Source organism: Arachis ipaensis, chromosome B8 (assembly GCF_059453495.1).
Source record: "Arachis ipaensis isolate K30076 ecotype BB chromosome B8, ASM5945349v1, whole genome shotgun sequence".
NCBI classification, from domain to species: domain Eukaryota; kingdom Viridiplantae; phylum Streptophyta; class Magnoliopsida; order Fabales; family Fabaceae; genus Arachis; species Arachis ipaensis.
Window position 1 is genome coordinate 76,539,617 of NC_142443.1, and position 20,823 is coordinate 76,560,439.

Here is a 20,823-nt window from a genome sequence, read left to right on the forward strand (position 1 = left end):
GTTTTTTTTTTTTTTTTAACGTTGTGCTGACCCTCGTTCTTTAAATGACGCTGTCCCGAGGAGGACACCTAAAGGCAAGCCGTAATGGCCTCATCTTCGGCAGGCTACTCTGGATTTTTTTTTTTACGTTGTGCTGACCCTCGCTCTTTAAATGACGCTATCCCGAGGAGGACACCTAAAGGCGAGCCGTAATGGCCTCATCTTCGGCAGGCTCCTCTGGTTTTTTTTGTTTTAGTTTTTTTTTTTTTACGTTGTGCTGACCCTCGTTCTTTAAATGACGCTATCCCGAGCAGGACACCTAAAGGCTAGCCGTAATGGCCTCATCTTCGGCAGGCTCTTCTGGTTTTTTTTTTTCTGTTTTTTTGTTCTAGTTTTTTTTTTACGTTGTGCTGACCCTCGTTCTTTAAATGATGCTATTTCGAAGAGGACACCTAAAGGCGAGCCATAATGGCCTCATCTACGGCAGGTTCCTCCGATTTTTTTTTTCAGGTTATTTTCCAGTTTTTTTTTTTTTAGATTGTGCTGAACCTCGCTCTTTAAATGACGCTATCCCAAGGAGGACACCTAAAGGCGAACCGTAATGGCCTCATCTTCGGCAGGCTCCTCTGGTATTTTTTGTTTTAGTTTTTCTTTTACGTTGTGCTGACCCTCGTTCTTTAAATGACGCTATCCCGAGGAGGACACCTAAAGGCGAGCTGTAATGGCCTCATCTTCGGCAGGCTCCTCCGGTTTTTTTTTTTTTTTTACGTTGTGCTGACCCTCGTTCTTTAAATGACGCTATCCCGAGGAGGACACCTAAAGGCGAGCCATAATGGCGTCTTCTTCGGCAGGCTCCTCTAGTTTTTTTTGTTTTAGTTTTTTTTTTACGTTGTGTTGACCCTCGTTCTTTAAATGACGCTATCCCGAGCAGGACACCTAAAGGCTAGCCGTAATGGCCTCATCTTCGGCAGGCTCTTCTGTTTTTTTTTTGTTTTTTTGTTCTAGTTTTTTTCTTTACGTTGTGCTGACCCTCGTTCTTTAAATGATGCTATTTCGAAGAGGACACCTAAAGGCGAGCCATAATGGCCTCATCTACGGCAGGTTCCTCCGATTTTTTTTTCAGGTTTTTTTCCAGTTTTTTTTTTTAGATTGTGCTGACCCTCGTTCATTAAATGATGCTATCCCGAGGAGGACACCTAAAGGCGAGCCATAATGGCCTCATCTTCGGCAGGCTCCTCCGGTTTATTTTTTTTATGTTGTGCTGACCCTCGTTCTTTAAATGACGCTATCCCGAGGAGGACACCTAAAGGCAAGCCGTAATGGCCTCATCTTCGGCAGGCTACTCTGGATTTTTTTTTTTTTACGTTCTGCTGACCCTCGCTCTTTAAATGACGCTATCCCGAGGAGGACACCTAAAGGTGAACCGTAATGGCCTCATCTTCGGCAGGCTCCTCTGGTATTTTTTGTTTTAGTTTTTTTTTACGTTGTGCTGACCCTCGTTCTTTAAATGACGCTATCCCGAGGAGGACACCTAAAGGCGAGCTGTAATGGCCTCATCTTCGGCAGGCTCCTCCGGGTTTTTTTTTTTTTTTACGTTGTGCTGACCCTCGTTCTTTAAATGACGCTATCCCGAGGAGGACACCTAAAGGCAAGCCGTAATGGCCTCATCTTCGGCAGGCTACTCTGGATTTTTTTTTTTTTTACGTTCTGCTGACCCTCGCTCTTTAAATGACGCTATCCCGAGGAGGACACCTAAAGGCGAGCCATAATGGCGTCTTCTTCAGCAGGCTCCTCTAGTTTTTTTTGTTTTAGTTTTTTTTTACGTTATGCTGACCCTCGTTCTTTAATTGACGCTATCCCGAGGAGGACACCTAAAGGCTAGCCGTAGTGGCCTCATCTTCGGCAGGCTCCTCTGGTTTTTTTCGTTTTAGTTTTTTTTTACGTTGTGCTGACCCTCGTTCTTTAAATGACGCTATCCCGAGGAAGACACCTAAAGGCGAGCCGTAATGGCCTCATCTACGGCAGGTTCCTCCGATTTTTTTTTCAGGTTTTTTTCCAGTTTTTTTTTTTTTTACATTGTACTGACCCTCGTTCTTTAAATGATGCTATCCCGAGGAGGACACCTAAAGGCGAGTCGTAATGGCCTCATCTTCGGCAGGATCCTCCGGTTTCTGTTTTTTCTACGTTGTGCTGACCCTCGTTCTTTAAATGACGCTATCCCGAGGAGGACACCTAAAGGCGAGCCGTAATGGCCTCATCTTCGGCAAGCTCCTCCATTTTTTTTTTACGTTGTGCTGACCCTCGTTCTTTAAATGACGCTATCCCGAGGAGGACACCTAAAGGCAAGCCGGAATGGCCTCATCTTCGGCAGGCTACTCTGGATTTTTTTTTTTACGTTGTGCTGACCCTCGCTCTTTAAATGACGCTATCCCGAGGAGGACACCTAAAGGCGAGCCGTAATGGCCTCATCTTCGGCAGGCTCCTCTGGTTTTTTTTTGTTTTAGTTTTTTTTTTTTTTACATTGTGCTGACCCTCGTTCTTTAAATGACGCTATCCCGAGGAAGACACCTAAAGGCTAGCCGTAATGGCCTCATCTTCGGCAGGCTCCTCTGGTTTTTTTTTTCTGTTTTTTTGTTCTAGTTTTTTTTTTACGTTGTGCTGACCCTCGTTCTTTAAATGATGCTATCCCGAGGAGGACACCTAAGGGCGAGCCGTAATGGCCTCATCTTCGGCAGGCTCCTCCGGTTTCTTTTTTTTTTACGTTGTGCTGACACTCGTTCTTTAAATGACGCTATCCCGAGGAGGACAACTAAAGGCAAGCCGTAATGGCCTCATCTTTGGCAAGATACTCTGGATTTTTTTTTTACGTTGTGCTGACCCTCGTTCTTTAAATGACGATATCCAGAGGAGGACACCTAAAGGCGAGCCGTAATGGCCTCATCTTCGGCAAGCTGCTCTGGTTTTTTTTTCTGGTTTTTTTTTACGTTGTGCTGACCCTTGTTTTTTAAATGACGCTATCCCGAGGAGGACACCTAAAGGCGAGCTGTAATGGCATCATCTTCGGCAGGCTCCTCCGATTTTTTTTTTTTTTTTACGTTTTGCTGACCCTCGTTCTTTAAATGATGCTATCCCGAGGAGGACACCTAAAGGCGAGCCGTAATGGCCTCATCTTCGGCAGGCTACTCTGAGTTTTTTTTTTTACGTTGTGCTGACCCTCGCTCTTTAAATGACGCTATCCCGAGGAGGACACCTAAAGGCGAGCCGTAATGGCCTCATCTTCGGCAGGCTCCTCTAGTTTTTTTTTGTTTTAGTTTTTTTTTTTTACGTTGTGCTGACCCTCGTTCTTTAAATGACGCAATCACGAGGAGGACACCTAAAGGCTAGCCGTAGTGGCCTCATCTTCGGCAGGCTCCTCTGGTTTTTTTTTTCTGTTTTTTTGTTCTAGTTTTTTTTTTACGTTGTGCTGACCCTCGTTTTTTAAATGATGCTATCCCGAAGAGGACACCTAAAGGCGAGCCATAATGGCCTCATCTACGGCAGGTTCCTCCGATTTTTTTTTTCAGGTTTTTTACCAGTTTTTTTGTTTACATTGTGCTGACCCTCGTTCTTTAAATGATGCTATCCCGAGGAGGACACCTAAAGGCGAGCCGTAATGGCCTCATCTTCGGCAAGCTACTCTGGATTTTTTTTTTTACGTTCTGCTGACCCTCGCTCTTTAAATGACGCTATCCCGAGGAGGACACCTAAAGGCGAGCCGTAATGGCCTCATCTTCGGCAGGCTCCTCTGGTTTTTTTTGTTTTAGTTTTTTTTTTACATTGCGCTGACCCTCGTTCTTTAAATGACGCTATCCCGAGGAGGACACCTAAAGGCGAGCCGTAATGGCCTCATCTTCGGAATGCTCCTCCGTTTTTTTTTTTTTTTTACGTTGTGCTGACCCTCCTTCTTTAAATGACGCTATCCCGAGGGGGACACCTAAAGGGAAGCCGTAATGGCCTCATCTTCGGCAGGCTACTCTGGATTTTTTTTTGTGCGTTGTGCTGACCCTCGATCTTTAAATAACGCTATCCCGAGGAGGACACCTAAAGGCTAGACGTAATGGCCCCATCTTTGGCATGCTCCTCTGGTTTTTTTTTCTGTTTTTTTGTTCTAGTTTTTTTGTTTTTTACGTTGTGCTGACCCTCGTTCTTTAAATGATGCTCTCCCAAAGAGGACACGTCAAGGCGAGCCATAATGGCCTCATCTACAGCAGGCTCCTCCGATTTTTTTTCAGGGTTTTTTCCAGTTTTTTTTTATGTTGTGCTGACCCTCGTTCTTTAAATGACGCTATCCCGAGGAGGACACCTAAAGGCGAGCCGTAATGGCCTCATCTTCGACAGGCTCCTTAGTTTTTTTTTTTTTTTTTTACGTTGTGCTGACCCTCGTTCTTTAAATGACGTTATCCCGAGGAGGACACCTAAAGGCAAGCCGTAATGGCCTCATCTTCGGCAGGATACTCTGGATTTTTTTTTTTTACGTTGTGCTGACCTTCGTTCTTCAAAAGACGCTATCCCGAGGAGGACACCTAAAGGCGAGCCGTAATGGCCTCATCTTCTGCAGGCTCCTCTGGTTTTTTTTGTTTTAGTTTTTTTTTTTTTACGTTGTGCTGACCCTCGTTCTTTAAATGACGGTATCCCGAGGAGGACACCTAAAGGCGAGCCGTAATGGCCTCAACTTCGGCAGGCTCCCTTGTTTTTTTTTGTTTTAGTTTTTTTTTTTACGTTGTGCTGACCCTCGTTCTTTAAATGATGCTATCCCGAAGAGGACACCTAAAGGCGAGCCATAATGGCCTTATCTACGGCAGGCTCCTCCATTTTTTTTCCAGTTTTTTTTTTACGTTGTGCTGACCCTTGTCCTTTAAATGATGCTATCCCGAGGAGGACACCAAAAGGCGAGCCGTAATGACCTCAACTTCGGCAGGCTCCTCCAGCTTTTTTATTTTTTTTATTTTTTTTACGTTGTGCTGACCCTCGTTCTTTTAATGACGCTATCCCGAGGAGGACACCTAAAGGCAAGCTGTCATGGCCTCATCTTCGGCAGGCTACTCTGGATTTTTTTTTACGTTGTGCTGACCTCGCTCTTTAAATGACGCTATCCCGAGGAGGACACCTAAAGACGAGCCGTAATGGCCTCATCTTCGGAAGGCTCCTCTGGTTTGTTTTGTTTTAGTTTTTTTTTTTACGATGTGTTGACCCTCGTTCTTTAAATGACGCTATCCCGAGGAAGACACCTAAAGGCGAGCCGTAATGGCCTCATCTTCGGCAGACTGCTCTGGTTTTTTTTGTTCTAGTTTTTTTTTTTTTTACGTTGTGCTGACCCTCATTCTTTAAATGATGCTATCCCGAAGAGGACACCTAAAGGCGAGCCATAATGACCTCATCTTCGGCAGGCTCCTTTAATTTTTTTATACGTTGTGCTGACCCTCGTTCTTTAAATGACGCTATCCCGAGGAGGACACCTAAAGGGAAGCCGTAATGGCCTCATCTTCGGCAGGCTCCTCTGGTTTTTTTTTTCCGTTTTTTTTCCTGCTTTTTTTTTTTTACATTGTGCTGACCGTCGTTCTTTAAATGATGCTATCCCGAGGAGGAAACCTAAAGGCGAGCCATAATGGCCTCATCTTCAGCAGGCTCCTCTGGTTTTTTTTCGGTTATTTTTTCCGGGGGTTTTTTTTTTTTACGTTGTGGCGACTCTCGTTCTTTAAATGACACTATCCCGAGGAGGACACCTAAAGGCATGCCGTAATGGCCTCATCTTCGGCAAGCTCCTCTGGTTTTTTTTTTCGGTTATTTTTTCCTGGTGTTTTTTTTTTTACGTTGTGCTGACCCTCGTTCATTAAATGACTCTATCCCGAGGAGGACACCTGAAGACGAGCCGTAATGGCCTCATCTTCGGCAGGCTCCTCTATTTTTTTTACTTTATGCAGACCCTCATTCTTTAAATGACGTTATCCCGAGGAGGACACCTACAGGCGAGCCATAATTGCCTCATCTTTGGGAGGCTCGTCCGGTTTTTTTTCCAGTTTTTTTATTTACATTGTGCTGACCCTCGTTCTTTAAATGACGCTATCCCGAGGAGGACTCCTATAGGCGAGCTGCAATGACCTCATCTTCGGCAGGCTCCTCTGGTTTTTTTTTTGTTTTTTTTTACGTTGTGCTGACCCTCGTTCTTTAAATGACGCTATCCCAAGGAGGACATCTAAAGGCGAGCCATAGTGGCCTGATCTTCGGCAGGCTCCTCCGGTTTTTTATTTTTTTAATTTTTTTATGTTGTGCTGACCCTCATTCTTTAAATAACGCTATCCCGAGGAGGAAACCTAAAGGCGAACCATAATGGCCTCATCTTCGGCAAGCTCCTCTGCTTTTTTTTTCCGGGTTTTTTTTTCCAGTTTTTTTTTTACGTTGTGCTGACCCTCGTTCTTTAAAGGACATTATCCCGAGGAGGACACCTAAAGACGAGCCATAATGGCCTTATCTTCGGCAGGCTCCTCTAGTTTTTTTTCTGGTTTTTTTTTACGTTGTGCTGACCCTCGTTCTTTAAATGACGCTATCCCGAGGAGGACACCTAAAGGCGAGCCGTAATGGCCTTATCTTTGGCAGGTCCTCTGGTTTTTTTTCGTTTTTTTAGTTTTTTTTTTTTTGTATGTTGTGCTGACCCTCGTTCTTTAAATGATGCTATCCCGAAGAGGACACCTAAAGGCAAGCCATAATGGCATCATCTACGGGAGGCTCCTCCGATTTTTTTTCTAGGTTTTTTTCCAGTTTTTTTTTTAACGTTGTGCTGACCCTCATTCTTTAAATGACGCTATCCCGAGGATGACACCTAAAGGCGAGCCGTAATGGCCTCATCTTCGGCAAGCTCCTCCGGTTTTTTTCCAGTTTTTGTTTCTTTTTTTCTATACATTGTGCTGACCCTCGTCCTTTAAATGATGCTATCCCGAGGAGGACACCAAAAGGCGAGCCGTAATGGCCTCATCTTCGGCAGGCTCCTCCAGTTTTTTTATTTTTTATTTTTTTATTTTTTTACGTTCTGCTGACCCTCGTTCTTTAAATGACGCTATCTCGAGGAGGACACCTAAAGGCAAGCCGTAATGGCCTCATCTTCGGCAGGCTACTCAGGATTTTTTTTCTTTTACGTTGTGCTGACCCTCGCTCTTTAAATGACGCTATCCCGAGGAGGACACCTAATGGCGAGCCGTAATGGCCTCATCTTCGGCAGCCTCCTCTGCCTTTTTTTTTCCGGGTTTTTTTTCCTGTTTTTTTTTTACGTTGCGCTGACCCTCGTTCTTTAAAGGACGTTATCCCGAGGAGGATACCTAAAGATGAGCCATAATGGCCTTATCTTCGACAGGCTCCTCTGGTTTTTTTTCTGGTTTTTTTTGTTACGTTGTGCTGACCCTCGTTCTTTAAATGACGCTATCCCGAGGAGGACACCTAAAGGCGAGCCGTAATGGCCTTATCTTCAGCAGGTCCTCTGGTTTTTTTTTTTCGTTTTTTTTAGTTTTTTTTAAGTTGTGCTGACCCTCGTTCTTTAAATGATGCTATCCCGAAGAGGACACCTAAAGGCGAGCCATAATGGCCTCATCTACGGCAGGCTCCTCCGATTTTTTTTCCAGGTTTTTTTCCATTTTTTTTTTTTACGTTGTGCTGACCCTCGTTCTTTAAATGACGCTATCTCGAGGAAGACACCTAAAGGCGAGCCGTAATGGCCTCATCTTCGGCAAGCTCCTCCAGTTTTTTTTCCAGTTTTTGTTTTTTTTTTCTACGTTGTGCTGACCCTCGTCCTTTAAATGATGCTATCCCGAGGAGGACACCTAAAGGCGAGCCGTAATGGCCTCATCTTCGGCAGGCTCCTCTGGTTTTTTTATTTTTTATTTTTTTATTTTTTTTACGTTGCGCTGACCCTCGTTCTTTAAATGACGCTATCTCGAGGAGGACACCTAAAGGCAAGCCGTAATGGCCTCATCTTCGGCAGGCTACTCAGAATTTTTTTCTTTTACGTTGTGCTGACCCTCGCTCTTTAAATGATGCTATCCCGAGAAGGACACCTAAAGGCGAGCTGTAGTGGCCTCATCATCGGCAGCCTCCTCTGGTTTTTTTTGTTTTGGTTTTTTTTTTTACCTTGTGCTGACCCTCGTTCTTTAAATGACGCTATCCCGAGGAGGACACCTAAAGGCGAGCCGTAATGGCCTCATTTTCGGCAGGCTCCTCTGGTTTTTTTTTTTTCGGTTTTTTTTGTTCTAGTTTTTTTTTTTACGTTGTGCTGACCCTCGTTCTTTAAATGACGCTATCCCGAGGAGGACACCTACAGGCGAGCTATAATTGCCTCATCATCGGCAGGCTCGTCCGGCATTTTTTTTTCCAGTTTTTTTTTTTATTTACATTGTGCTGACCCTTGTTCTTTAAATGACGCTATCCCGAGGAGGACACCTATAGGCGAGCTGTAATGGCCTCATCTTCAGCAGGCTCATCTGGTTTTTTTTTTTTGGTTTTTTTTTACGTTGTGTTGACCCTCGTTCTTTAAATGACGCTATCCCGAGGAGGACATCTAAAGGCGAGTCGTGATGGCCTCATCTTCGGCAGGCTCCTCTGTATTTTTTTTTTACGTTGTGCTGACCCTCGCTCTTTGAATGACGCTATCCCGAGGAGGACACCTAAAGGCGAGCCGTAATGGCCTCATCTTCGGCAGGCTCCTCTGGTTTTTTTTTGTTTTAATTTTTTTTTACGTTGTGCTGACCCTCGTTCTTTAAATGACGCTTTCTCGAGGAGGACACCTAAAGGCAAGCCGTAATGGCCTTATCTTCGGCAGGTCCTCTGGTTTTTTTTTTCGTTTTTTTAGTTTTTTTTTTTTTTTACGTTGTGCTGACCCTCGTTCTTTAAATGATGCTATCCCGAAGAGGACACCTAAAGGCGAGCCATAATGGCCTCATCTACGGCAGGCTACTCAGGATTTTTTTTTTAGGTTTTTTTCCAGTTTTTTTTATTTTTTATTTTTTTATTTTTTTTACGTTCTGCTGACCCTCGTTCTTTAAATGACGCTATATCGAGGAGGACACCTAAAGGCAAGCCGTAATGGCCTCATCTTCGGCAGGCTACTCAGGATTTTTTTTCTTTTACGTTGTGCTGACCCTCGCTCTTTAAATGACGCTATCCCGAGGAGGACACCTAAAGGCGAGCCGTAATGGCCTTATCTTTGGCAGGTCCTCTGGTTTTTTTTTCGTTTTTTTTAGTTATTTTTTTTACGTTGTGCTGACCCTCGTTCTTTAAATGATGCTATCCCGAAGAGGACACCTAAAGGCAAGCCATAATGGCCTCATCTACGGGAGGCTCCTCCGATTTTTTTTCTAGGTTTTTTTCCAGTTTTTTTTTTAACGTTGTGCTGACCCTCGTTCTTTAAATGACGCTATCCCGAGGATGACACCTAAAGGCGAGCCGTAATGGCCTCATCCTCGGCAGACTCCTCCGGTTTTTTTTCCAGTTTTTGTTTCTTTTTTTCTATACGTTGTGCTGACCCTCGTCCTTTAAATAATGCTATCCCGAGGAGGAAACCTAAAGGCGAGCCGTAATGGCCTCATCTTCGGCAGGCTCCTCCGGTTTTTTGATTTTTTATTTTTTTATTTTTTTACGTTCTGCTGACCCTCGTTCTTTAAATGACGCTATCTCGAGGAGGACACCTAAAGGCAAGCCGTAATGGCCTCATCTTCGGCAGGCTACTCAGGATTTTTTTTCTTTTACGTTGTGCTGACCCTCGCTCTTTAAATGACGCTATCCCGAGGAGGACACCTAAAGGCGAGCCGTAATGGCCTCATCTTTGTCAGCCTCCTCTGCCTTTTTTTTTCCGGATTTTTTTTCCTGTTTTTTTTTTACGTTGTGCTGACCCTCGTTCTTTAAAGGACGTTATCCCGAGGAGGATACCTAAAGATGAGCCATAATGGCCTTATCTTCGGCATGCTCCTCTGGTTTTTTTTTCTGGTTTTTTTTGTTACGTTGTGCTGACCCTCGTTCTTTAAATGACGCTATCCCGAGGAGGACACCTAAAGGCGAGCCGTAACGGCCTTATCTTCGGCAGGTCCTCTTGTTTATTTTTTTCCTTTTTTTTAGTTTTTTTTTTAAGTTGTGCTGACCCTCGTTCTTTAAATGATGCTATCCCGAAGAGGACACATAAAGGCGAGCCATAATGGCCTCATCTACGGCAGGCTCCTCCGATTTTTTTTCCAGGTTTTTTTCCAGTTTTTTTTTTTTTTTTTACGTTGTGCTGACCCTCGTTCTTTAAATGACGCTATCTCGAGGAAGATACCTAAAGGCGAGCCGTAATGGCCTCATCTTCGGCAGGCTCCTCCAGTTTTTTTTCCAGTTTTTGTTTTTTTTTTCTACGTTGTGCTGACCCTCGTCCTTTAAATGATGCTATCCCGAGGAGGACACCTAAAGGCGAGCCGTAATGGCCTCATCTTCGGCAGGCTCCTCTGGTTTTTTTATTTTTTATTTTTTTATTCTTTTTACGTTGCGCTGACCCTCGTTCTTTAAATGACGCTATCTCGAGGAGGACACCTAAAGGCAAGCCGTAATGGCCTCATCTTCGGCAGGCTACTCAGGATTTTTTTTCTTTTACGTTGTGCTGACCCTCGCTCTTTAAATGACGCTATCCCGAGGATGACACCTAAAGGCGAGCCGTAATGGCCTCATCTTCGGCAGGCTCCTCCGGTTTTTTTCTTTTTTATTTTTTTATTTTTTTACGTTCTGCTGACCCTCATTCTTTAAATGACGCTATCTCGAGGAGGACACCTAAAGGCAAGCCGTAATGGCCTCATATTCGGCAGGCTACTCAGGATTTTTTTTCTTTTACGTTGTGCTGACCCTCGCTCTTTAAATGAAGCTATCCCGAGGAGGACACCTAAAGGCGAGCCGTAATGGCCTCATCTTCGGCAGCCTCCTCTGCCTTTTTTTCCAGTTTTTGTTTCTTTTTTTCTATACGTTGTGCTAACCCTCGTCCTTTAAATGATGCTATCCCGAGGAGGAAACCTAAAGGCGAGCCGTAATGGCCTCATCTTCGGCAGGCTCCTCCGGTTTTTTTATTTTTTATTTTTTTATTTTTTTACGTTCTGCTGACCCTCGTTCTTTAAATGACGCTATCTCGAGGAGGACACCTAAAGGCAAGCCGTAATGGCCTCATCTTCGGCAGGCTACTCAGGATTTTTTTTCTTTTACGTTGTGCTGACCCTCGCTCTTTAAATGACGCTATCCCGAGGAGGACACCTAAAGGCGAGCCGTAATGGCCTCATCTTCGGCAGCCTCCTCTGCCATTTTTTTTCCGGATTTTTTTTCCTGTTTTTTTTTTACGTTGTGCTGACCCTCGTTCTTTAAAGGACGTTATCCCGAGGAGGATACCTAAAGATGAGCCATAATGGCCTTATCTTCGGCAGGCTCCTCTGGTTTTTTTTCTGGTTTTTTTTGTTACGTTGTGCTGACCCTCGTTCTTTAAATGACGCTATCCCGAGGAGGACACCTAAAGGCGAGCCGTAATGGCCTTATCTTCGGCAGGTCCTCTGGTTTTTTTTTTCCTTTTTTTTAGTTTTTTTTTTAAGTTGTGTTGACCCTCGTTCTTTAAATGATGCTATCCCGAAGAGGACACCTAAAGGCGAGCCATAATGGCCTCATCTACGGCAGGCTCCTCCGATTTTTTTTCCAGGTTTTTTTCCAGTTTTTTTTTTTTTTTTACGTTGTACTAACCCTCGTTCTTTAAATGACGCTATCCCGAGGAAGACACCTAAAGGCGAGCTGTAATGGCCTCATCTTCGGCAGGCTCCTCCAGTTTTTTTCCAGTTTTTGTTTTTTTTTTCTACGTTGTGCTGACCCTCGTCCTTTAAATGATGCTATCCCGAGGAGGACACCTAAAGGCGAGCCGTAATGGCCTCATCTTCGGCAGGCTCCTCTGGTTCTTTTATTTTTTATTTTTTTATTTTTTTTACGTTGTGCTGACCCTCGTTCTTTAAATGACGCTATCTCGAGGAGGACACCTAAAGGCAAGCCGTAATGGCCTCATCTTCGGCAGGCTACTCAAAATTTTTTTCTTTTACGTTGTGCTGACCCTCGCTCTTTAAATGATGCTATCCCGAGGAGGACACCTAAAGGCGAGCCGTAATGGCCTCGTCTTCGGCAGGCTCCTCTGGTTTTTTTTCTGGGTTTTTTTATTTTTTATTTTTACGTTGTGCTGACCCTCGTTCTTTAAATGACGCTATCCCGAGAAGGACACCTAAAGGCGAGCCGTAGTGGCCTCATCATCGGCAGCCTCCTCTGGTTTTTTTTGTTTTAGTTTTTTTTTTTTTACCTTGTGCTGACCCTCGTTCTTTAAATGACGCTATCCCGAGGAGGACACCTAAAGGCGAGCCGTAATGGCCTCATTTTCGGCAGGCTCCTCTGGTTTTTTTTTCGGTTTTTTTTGTTCTATTTTTTTTTTACGTTGTGTTGACCCTCGTTCTTTAAATGATGCTATCCCGAGGAGGACATCTAAAGGCGGGCCATAATGGCCTCATCTTCGGCAGGCTCCTCCAATTTTTTTCAGGGTTTTTTCCAGTTTTTTTTTTTACGTTGTGCTGACCCTCGTTCTTTAAATGACGCTATCCCGAGGAGGACACCTACAGGCGAGCAATAATTGCCTCATCATCGGCAGGCTCGTCCGGCATTTTTTCTTCCAGTTTTTTTTATTTACATTGTGCTGACCCTCGTTCTTTAAATGACGCTATCCCGAGGAGGACACCTATAGGCGAGCTGTAATGGCCTCATCTTCGGCAGGTTCCTCTGGTTTTTTTTTTTTGGTTTTTTTTACTTTGTGCTGACCCTCGTTCTTTAAATGACGCTATGCCGAGGAGGATATCTAAAGGCGAGTCGTGATGGCCTCATCTTCGGCAGGCTCCTCTGGATTTTTTTTTACTTTGTGCTGACCCTCGCTCTTTGAATGACGCTATCCCGAGGAAGACACCTAAAGGCGAGCCGTAATGGCCTCATCTTCGGCAGCTCCTCTGGTTTTTTTTTGTTTTAATTTTTTTTTTACGTTGTGCTGACCCTCGTTCTTTAAATGACGCTTTCTCGAGGAGGACACCTAAAGGCGAGCCGTAATGCCTTATCTTCGGCAGGTCCTCTGGTTTTTTTTTTTCGTTTTTTTTTAGTTTTTTTTTTTTTTACGTTGTGCTGACCCTCGTTCTTTAAATGATGCTATCCCGAAGAGGACACCTAAAGGCGAGCCATAATGGCCTCATCTACGGCAGGCTCCTCCGATTTTTTTTCTAGTTTTTTTTCCAGTTTTTTTTATTTTTTATTTTTTTATTTTTTTTACGTTCTGCTGACCCTCGTTCTTTAAATGACGCTATATCGAGGAGTTCACTTAAAGGCAAGCCGTAATGGCCTCATCTTCGGCAGGCTACTCCGGATTTTTTTTCTTTTACGTTGTGCTGACCCTCGCTCTTTAAATGACGCTATCCCGAGGAGGACACCTAAAGGCGAGCCGTAATGGCCTCATCTTCGGCAGGCTCCTCTGGTTTTTTTTTGTTTTAATTTTTTTTTTACGTTGTGCTGACCCTCGTTCTTTAAATGACGCTTTCTCGAGGAGGACACCTAAGGTCGAGCCGTAATGGCCTTATCTTCGGCAGGTCCTCTGGTTTTTTTTTTTCGTTTTTTTTTAGTTTTTTTTTTTTTTTACGTTGTGCTGACCCTCGTTCTTTAAATGATGCTATCCCGAAGAGGACACCTAAAGGCGAGCCATAATGGCCTCATCTACGGCAGGCTCCTCCGATTTTTTTTCTAGTTTTTTTTCCAGTTTTTTTTATTTTTTATTTTTTTATTTTTTTTACGTTCTGCTGACCCTCGTTCTTTAAATGACGCTATATCGAGGAGTTCACTTAAAGGCAAGCCGTAATGGCCTCATCTTCGGCAGGCTACTCCGGATTTTTTTTCTTTTACGTTGTGCTGACCCTCGCTCTTTAAATGACGCTATCCCGAGGAGGACACCTAAAGGCGAGCCGTAATGGCCTCATCTTCGGCAGGCTCCTCTGGTTTTTTTTTGTTTTAATTTTTTTTTTACGTTGTGCTGACCCTCGTTCTTTAAATGACGCTTTCTCGAGGAGGACACCTAAGGTCGAGCCGTAATGGCCTTATCTTCGGCAGGTCCTCTGGTTTTTTTTTTTCGTTTTTTTTTAGTTTTTTTTTTTTTTTACGTTGTGCTGACCCTCGTTCTTTAAATGACACTATATCGAGGAGGACACCTAAAGGCAAGCCGTAATGGCCTCATCTTCGGCAGGCTACTCCGGATTTTTTTTCCTTTACGTTGTGCTGAACCTCGCTTTTAAATGACGCTATCCCGAGGAGGACACCTAAAGGCGAGCCGTAATGGCCTCATCTTCGGCAGGCTCCTCTGGTTTTTTTTCTGGGTTTTTTTATTTTTTTTTTTACGTTGTGCTGACCCTCGTTCTTTAAATGACGCTATCCCGAGAAGGACACCTAAAGGCGAGCCGTAGTGGCCTCATCATCGGCAGCCTCCTCTGGTTTTTTTTTTTGTTTTAGTTTTTTTTTTTACGTTGTGCTGACCCCCGTTCTTTAAATGATGCTATCCCGAGGAGGACACCTAAAGGCGAGCCGTAATGGCCTCATATTCGGCAGGCTCCTCTGGTTTTTTTTTTTCGGTTTTTTTTGTTCTAGTTTTTTTTTTACGTTGTGTTGACCCTCGTTCTTTAAATGATGTTATCCCGAGGAGTACATCTAAAGGCGAGCCATAATGGCCACATCTACGGCAGGCTCCTCCAATTTTTTTTTCAGGGTTTTTTCCAGTTTTTTTTTACGTTGTGCTGACCCTCGTTCTTTAAATGACGCTATCCCGAGGAGGACACCTACAGGCGAGCTATAATTGCCTCATCATCGGCAGGTTCGTCCGGCATTTTTTTTTCAAGTTTTTTTTTTATTAACATTGTGCTGACCCTCGTTCTATAAATGACGCTATCCCGAGGAGGACACCTATAGGCGAGCTGTAATGGCCTCATCTTCGGCAGGCTCCTCTGGTTTTTTTTTTTTTGGTTTTTTTTTTACGTTGTGCTGACCTTCGTTCTTTAAATGACGCTATCTCGAGGAGGACATCTAAAGGCGAGCCGTAATGACCTCATCTTCGGTAGGCTCCTCTGGTTTTTTTTTTTTTTTACTTTGTGCTGGCCCTCGTTCTTTAAATGACACCTACAGGCAAGCCAAAATTGCCTCATCTTCGGCAGGCTCCTCCAGTTTTTTTTCCAGTTTTTTTTATTTACGTTGTGCTAACCCTCGTTCTTTAAATGACGCTATCCCAAGGAGGACACCTAAAGGCGAGCCATAATGGCCTTATCTTCGGCAGGATCCTCTAGTTTTTTTTTCGGTTATTTTTTTACGTTGTACGGACACTCGTTCTTTAAATGACGCTATCTCGAGGAGGACATCTAAAGGCGCGTCGTAATGGCCTCATCTTTGGTAGGCTCCTCTGGTTTTTTTTTTCCATTTTTTTTTATTTTTTTTTACGTTGTGCTGACCCTCGTTCTTTAAATGATGCTATCCCGAACAGGACACCTAAAGGCGAGCCATAATGGCCTCATCTACGGCAGGCTCCTCCGATTTTTTTTCAAGTTTTTTTTTTTTACGTTATGCTGACCCTTGTCCTTTAAATGATGCTATCCCAAGGAGGACACCTAAAGGCGAGTCGTAATGGCCTCATCTTCGGCAGGCTCCTCTGGTTTTTTTTTGTTTTAATTTTTTTTACGTTGTGCTGACCCTCGTTCTTTAAATGACGCTATCCCGAGGAGGATACCTAAAGGCGAGCCGTAATGGCCTCATCTTCAGCAGGCTCCTCTGGTTTTTTTTGTTTTAGTTTTTTTTTTTACATTGTGCTGACCCTCGTTATTTAAATGACGCTATCCCAAGGAGGACACCTAAAGGCGAGCCGTAATGCCATCATCTTCGGCAGGCTCCTCTGGTTTTTTTTCGGGGTTTTTTTATTTTTTATTTTTACGTTGTGCTGACCCTTGTTCTTTAAATGACGCTATCCCGAGAAGGACACCTAAAGGCGAGCCGTAGTGGCCTCATCATCGGCAGCCTCCTCTGGTTTTTTTTGTTTTGGTTTTTTTTTTTTACCTTGTGCTGACCCTCGTTCTTTAAATGACGCTATCCCGAGGAGGACACCTAAAGGCGAGCCGTAATGGCCTCATTTTCGGCAGGCTCCTCTGGTTTTTTTTTTCGGTTTTTTTTGTTCTAGTTTTTTTTTTTACGTTGTGCTGACCCTCGTTCTTTAAATGACGCTATCCCGAGGAGGACACCTACAGGCGAGCTATAATTGCCTCATCATCGGCAGGCTCGTCCGGCATTTTTTTTTCCAGTTTTTTTTATTTAAATTGTGCTGACCCTCGTTCTTTAAATGACGCTATCCCGAGGAGGACACCTATAGGCGAGCTGTAATGGCCTCATCTTCGGCAGGCTCCTCTGGTTTTTTTTCTTTTGGTTTTTTTTTACGTTGTGCTGATCCTCGTTCTTTAAATGACGCTATCCCGAGGAGGACATCTAAAGGCGAGTCGTGATAGCCTCATCTTCGGCAGGCTCCTCTGGATTTTTTTTTTACGTTGTGCTGACCCTCGCTCTTTGAATGACGCTATCCCGAGGAGGACACCTAAAGGCGAGCCGTAATGGCCTCATCTTCAGCAGGCTCCTCTGGTTTTTTTTTGTTTTAATTTTTTTTTTACGTTGTGCTGACCCTCGTTCTTTAAATGACGCTTTCTCGAGGAGGACACCTAAAGGCGAGCCGTAATGGCCTTATCTTCGGCAGGTCCTCTGGTTTTTTTTTCGTTTTTTTTAGTTTTTTTTTTTTACGTTGTGCTGACCCTCGTTCTTTAAATGATGCTATCCCGAAGAGGACACCTAAAGGCGAGCTATAATGGCCTCATCTACGGCAGGCTACTCAGGATTTTTTTTCTTGGTTTTTTTCCAGTTTTTTTTATTTTTTATTTTTTTATTTTTTTTACGTTCTGCTGACGCTCGTTCTTTAAATGACGCTATATCGAGGAGGACACCTAAAGGCAAGCCGTAATGGCCTCATCTTCGGCAGGCTACTCAGGATTTTTTTTCTTTTACGTTGTGCTGACCCTCGCTCTTTAAATGACGCTATCCCGAGGAGGACACCTAAAGGCGAGCCGTAATGGCCTTATCTTTGGCAGGTCCTCTGGTTTTTTTTTTCGTTTTTTTTAGTTATTTTTTTTTACGTTGTGCTGACCCTCGTTCTTTAAATGATGCTATCCCGAAGAGGACACCTAAAGGCAAGCCATAATAGCCTCATCTACGGGAGGCTCCTCCGATTTTTTTTCTAGGTTTTTTTCCAATTTTTTTTTTAACGTTGTGCTGACCCTCGTTCTTTAAATGACGCTATCCCGAGGATGACACCTAAAGGCGAGCCGTAATGGCCTCATCTTCGGCAGGCTCCTCCGGTTTTTTTTCCAGTTTTTGTTTCTTTTTTTCTATACGTTGTGCTAACCCTCGTCCTTTAAATGATGCTATCCCGAGGAGGAAACCTAAAGGCGAGCCGTAATGGCCTCATCTTCGGCAGGCTCCTCCGGTTTTTTTAATTTTTATTTTTTTATTTTTTTACGTTCTGCTGACCCTCGTTCTTTAAATGACGCTATCTCGAGGAGGACACCTAAAGGCAAGCCGTAATGGCCTCATCTTCGGCAGGCTACTCAGGATTTTTTTTCTTTTACGTTGTGCTGACCCTCGCTCTTTAAATGACGCTATCCCGAGGAGGACACCTAAAGGTGAGCCGTAATGGCCTCATCTTCGGCAGGCTCCTCTGCCTTTTTTTTTCCGGATTTTTTTTCCTGTTTTTTTTTACGTTGTGCTGACCCTCGTTCTTTAAAGGACGTTATCCCGAGGAGGATACCTAAAGATGAGCCATAATGGCCTTATCTTCGGCAGGCTCCTCTGGTTTTTTTTCTGGTTTTTTTTGTTACGTTGTGCTGACCCTAGTTCTTTAAATGACGCTATCCCGAGGAGGACACCTAAAGGCGAGCCGTAATGGCCTCATTTTCGGCAGGCTCCTCTGGTTTTTTTTTTTCGGTTTTTTTTGTTCTAGTTTTTTTTTTTACGTTGTGCTGACCCTCGTTCTTTAAATGACGCTATCCCGAGGAGGACACCTACAGGCGAGCTATAATTGCCTCATCATCGGCAGGCTCGTCCGGCATTTTTTTTTCCAGTTTTTTTTTATTTAAATTGTGCTGACCCTCGTTCTTTAAATGACGCTATCCCGAGGAGGACACCTATAGGCGAGCTGTAATGGCCTCATCTTCGGCAGGCTCCTCTGGTTTTTTTTCTTTTGGTTTTTTTTACGTTGTGCTGACCCTCGTTCTTTAAATGACGCTATCCCGAGGAGGACATCCAAAGGCGAGTCGTGATGGCCTCATCTTCGGCAGGCTCCTCTGGATTTTTTTTTTTACGTTGTGCTGACCCTCGCTCTTTGAATGACGCTATCCCGAGGAGGACACCTAAAGGCGAGCCGTAATGGCCTCATCTTCGGCAGGCTCCTCTGGTTTTTTTTTGTTTTAATTTTTTTTTTACGTTGTGCTGACCCTCGTTCTTTAAATGACGCTTTCTCGAGGAGGACACCTAAAGGCGAGCCGTAATGGCCTTATCTTCGGCAGGTCCTCTGTTTTTTTTTTCGTTTTTTTTAGTTTTTTTTTTTTTTACGTTGTGCTGACCCTCGTTCTTTAAATGATGCTATCCCGAAGAGGACACCTAAAGGCGAGCCATAATGGCCTCATCTACGGCAGGCTCCGCCAATTTTTTTTCCAGTTTTTTTTTTTACGTTATGCTGACCCTTGTCCTTTAAATGATGCTATCCCAAGGAGGACACCTAAAGGCGAATCGTAATGGCCTCATCTTCGGCAGGCTCCTCTGTTTTTTTTTGTTTTAATTTTTTTACGTTGTGCTGACCCTCGTTCTTTAAATGACTCTATCCCGAGGAGGATACCTAAAGGCGAGCCGTAATGGCCTCATCTTCAGCAGGCTCCTCTGGTTTTTTTTGTTTTAGTTTTTTTTTTTACATTGTGCTGACCCTCGTTCTTTAAATGACGTTATCCCAAGGAGGACACCTAAAGGCGAGCCGTAATGGCATCATCTTCGGCAGGATCCTCTGGTTTTTTTTTTTCGGTCTTTTTTGTTCTAGTTTTTTTTTTTTACGTTGTGCTGACCCTCGTTCTTTAAATCATGCTATCCCGAAGAGGACACCTAAAGGCGAGCCATAATGGCCTCATCTACGGCAGGCTCCTCCGATTTTTTTTTCAGGTTTTTTTCCAGTTTTTTTTTACGTTGTGCTGACCCTCGTTCTTTAAATGACGCTATCCTGAGGATGACACCTAAAGGAGAGCCGTAATGGCCTCATCTTCGGCAAGCTCCTCCGGGTTTTTTACCAGTTTTTGTTTTTGTTTTTTTTTTTATACGTTGTGCTGAACCTCGTCCTTTAAATGATGCTATCCCGAGGAGGACACCTAAAGGCAAGCCGTAATGGCCTCATTTTCGGCAGGCTCCTCCGATTTTTTTATTTTTTATTTTTTTATTTTTTTTACGTTCTGCTGACCCTCGTTCTTTAAATGACGCTATCTCGAGGAGGACACCTAAAGGCAAGCCGTAATGGCCTCATCTTCGGCAGGCTACTCTGGATTTTTTTTTTTACGTTGTGCTGACCCTCGTTCTTTAAAGGACGTTATCCCGAGGAGGACACCTAGAGACGAGCCATAATGGCCTTATCTTCGGCAGGTCCTCTATTTTTTTTTTCGTTTTTTTTTAGTTTTTTTTTACGTTGTGCTGACCCTCGTTCTTTAAATGATGCCATCCCGAAGAAGACACCTAAAGGCGAGCCATAATGGCCTCATCTACGGCAGGCTCCTCCGATTTTTTTCCAGGTTTTTTTCCAGTTTTTTTTTACGTTGTGCTGACCCTCATTCTTTAAATGACGCTCTCCCGAGGAAGACAACTAAAGGCGAGCCGTATTGGCCTCATCTTCGGCAGGCTCCTCCGGTTTTTTTATTTTTTCTTTTTTTATTTTTTTTACGTTCTGCTGACCCTCGTTCTTTAAATGACGCTATCTCGAGGAGGACACCTAAAGGCAAGCCGTAATGGCCTCATCTTCGGCAGGCTACTCAGAATTTTTTTCTTTTACGTTGTGCTGACCCTCGCTCTTTAAATGACGCTATCCCGAGGAGGACACCTAAAGGCGAGCCGTAATGGCCTCATCTTCGGCAGGCTCCTCTGGTTTTTTTTCTGGGTTTTTTTATTTTTTATTTTATGTTGTGCTGACCCTCGTTCTTTAAATGACGCTATCCCGAGGAGGACACCTAAAGGCGAGCCGTAGTGGCCTCATCATCGGCAGCCTCCTCTGGTTTTTTTGTTTTAGTTTTTCTTTTCTTTTTACGTTGTGCTGACCCTCGTTCTTTAAATGATGCTATCCTGAGGAGGACACCTAAAGTCGAGCCGTAATGGCCTCATATTCGGAAGGCTCCTCTGGTTTTTTTTTTCGTTTTTTTTTTGTTCTAGTTTTTTTTTTTTACGTTGTGTTGACCCTCGTTCTTTAAATGATGCTATCCCGAGGAGGACATCTAAAGGCGAGCCATAATGGCCTCTGATGAGATATTTTGGAGGAAAAATAAATCTCTCCCAAAACACCCAAATCTAACCGGCAAGTGCACCGGGTCGCATCAAGTAATAATAACTCACGGGAGTGAGGTCGATCCCACAGGGATTGAAGGATTGAGCAATTTTAGTTTAGTGGTT